The sequence below is a fragment of the Schistocerca serialis genome, unplaced genomic scaffold (assembly GCF_023864345.2).
Source record: "Schistocerca serialis cubense isolate TAMUIC-IGC-003099 unplaced genomic scaffold, iqSchSeri2.2 HiC_scaffold_1196, whole genome shotgun sequence".
Classification (NCBI taxonomy): Eukaryota; Metazoa; Arthropoda; class Insecta; order Orthoptera; family Acrididae; genus Schistocerca; species Schistocerca serialis.
The window spans coordinates 950,001-952,500 of record NW_026047399.1 but is presented as its reverse complement, the minus strand read 5'-3'; the positions used below and the strand labels follow the sequence as shown (position 1 = coordinate 952,500).

At 63.6% G+C, this 2,500-nt stretch overlaps 1 pseudogene; it reads right to left on the bottom strand.

Moving 5' to 3' along the window:
• Window positions 1-2,500, bottom strand: part of LOC126435135 (large subunit ribosomal RNA) — a 7,958-nt pseudogene that overhangs the window by 3,219 nt on the left and 2,239 nt on the right.

Here is a 2,500-nt window from a genome sequence, read left to right as displayed (position 1 = left end):
GGCGCCGTCCGCTATCACTGTCGTGCTGCCCTCGTAGCACCGCTCGACATACTCGACAAAGCAATCCGGCAGGCCATGCGCCTTCAGCACGGGGCGAAGGGCAGCATGATGTACCGAATCGAATGCCTTAGATACGTCGATCGATGCCACAAAGACAGAGCGGCAGGAGCGAACTGCGTCGGTGAGAGCAGTGTCCAAGATGAAGGTATTTTCCAACATCCCATCCCGAGGGATGAATGCCCGCTGACGTTCGTCCACAGCACAAGCGCGCATCAGGCGTGACGCGAGAACCTTGTGAAAGGTCCGCGCCAACACCGAGCAGACCGTAATGGGGCGAAAGTCAGCGGGGGATGTTGGTGCAGCCGTTTTCGGGAGAAGGGACGTCCGCGCGCGAAGCAGGCGTTCCGGAAGGGCGCGGGCCAGAAGGAAGAGATTCATCACTTTCACCAGGACTTCGTGCGGCAGGCGCCGCAACTCCGCTGGGGTAAGGCCGTCCGGCCCGGCTGCTGATCCCCTGGGCGGCAACGCGGCGGCGACCTCCTCACGTGTGACCGGCCCCCATATGCACTCCAGAGCGACAGGCTCTGAGTGCGGGAGGAGGCGGTCACGAATGAAGCCCGCGGTGGAGATGGGCTTCTTGGTGAAGAGGTCCGCCCAGAAGTCCAGCAGACCAGGGATGGCAGGTGGCGGCTGGAGCAGGGTGCCATCCAAGAGGCCGCGCACGCAACGCGCACGCGACCGTCGGAAGGCATCCTGCGTTCTCGCGTACTCCCAGCGGCGCCGCTTGCGCTTCTGCGTCGGCGGCGCGGCAGGCGGCCGCTTCGATGGTTGGCGCGGCCGCTGTGTCCTGGTGATCGATCTCTCCCCTCTGGACCCGACCGACGCAAGGGCATCCGGGAGCATGCCCAGGATGACATCGGGCGGCGTGCCCCGCCCCAGACCGATGACACGATCCAGGGCAGAGAAACGCTGGGCGGAAGCGGGTAGCCCCGCCAGATGCTCCCAGATGGCGGCGTCAGTCGGCCCCTCCGGCGGCGGCCCGGTGGTGTCGGCCGCGAAGTCCTCGGCTGCGTCGACGGGCGGCGCAGCGGCCTCGCCCGCGTCAGGCAGCGGGCTCGCCGCTCCCCGGCGGGACGCCGGCTCTTCCCCCCGACCGATCTCAAGCGCCTCCATGAATTGGCGGACAAGCTGCTTGTGGGCAGCTTGCCGCCGTCGGCACTTGATTGCCTCAAGCGTTCGGTCGGGGAACATCCTGATGAGCTCTTGATTTACAAAGAAGAACCGGGCGTCCCTCTCGAGGAACAGTTCGGCCTCTGCCTTGGCGAGCGACAGGACTTCTTCCTCCGTCCACCTCGCGCGATGCCTCTCCGTGACGATCTCCGCGTTGGCGGCCGCAAGGTGTTGGCGGCGGCGATGGACCCCGAGACCGTTTTTGGTGGTGAAGCTGCGGTGGCACTCACTACAGGCGTATACAGCTGCAAAAGTTACAAGATTTTCGGCACGGCCGGTTGGCCGGCTAGGTGCTGGGGGAGTTGGGGTGGCACCTTCAGCGGAAGGGCCACCACTTTTTCTCTGGTTACTGCCCCCAACTAAAAAAGGGATAGTGCGAGGGGGGGCTGGTAACCCCCCCAAGCCCCTGGTGCGGTCTTCCACTCTGCTAAAATCAGCGGGCCCACGAGAAGGGGAGAAGACCGCAGGAGAGGAGAGGCTAAGAGGGCTAGGCCCATGTATTGCGCATCACTCTCCCTGTAACTATAACCCAAGGAAGGCACCTCGCAGCAGCAGCACGACTACATCAAGACCGCACTTCGAAAAGCCAAGTCCGGATGCCGCCACACCGCCGCCATTTGGCCACCTTAAGAGAGTCATAGTTACTCCCGCCGTTTACCCGCGCTTGCTTGAATTTCTTCACGTTGACATTCAGAGCACTGGGCAGAAATCACATTGCGTCAACACCCGCTAGGGCCATCGCAATGCTTTGTTTTAATTAGACAGTCGGATTCCCCCAGTCCGTGCCAGTTCTGAGTTGATCGTTGAATGGCGGCCGAAGAGAATCCGCGCACCCGCGCGCCCCCGGAGGAGCACGCTAAGGCGGACGCGGCCTCGCAGCAAGGAAGATCCGTGGGAGGCCAAGGCACGGGACCGAGCTCGGATCCTGCACGCAGGTTGAAGCACCGGGGCGCGAACGCCGCGCAGGCGCGCGCATCCTGCACCGCCGGCCAGCACGAGGCCAACCAACGGCGAGAGCAGACCACGCCCGCGCTAAACGCCCGCACTTACCGGCACCCCTACGGCACTCACCTCGCCCAGGCCCGGCACGTTAGCGCTGACCCACTTCCCGACCAAGCCCGACACGCCCCGATCCTCAGAGCCAATCCTTATCCCGAAGTTACGGATCCAATTTGCCGACTTCCCTTACCTACATTATTCTATCGACTAGAGGCTCTTCACCTTGGAGACCTGCTGCGGATATGGGTACGAACCGGCGCGACACCTCCAC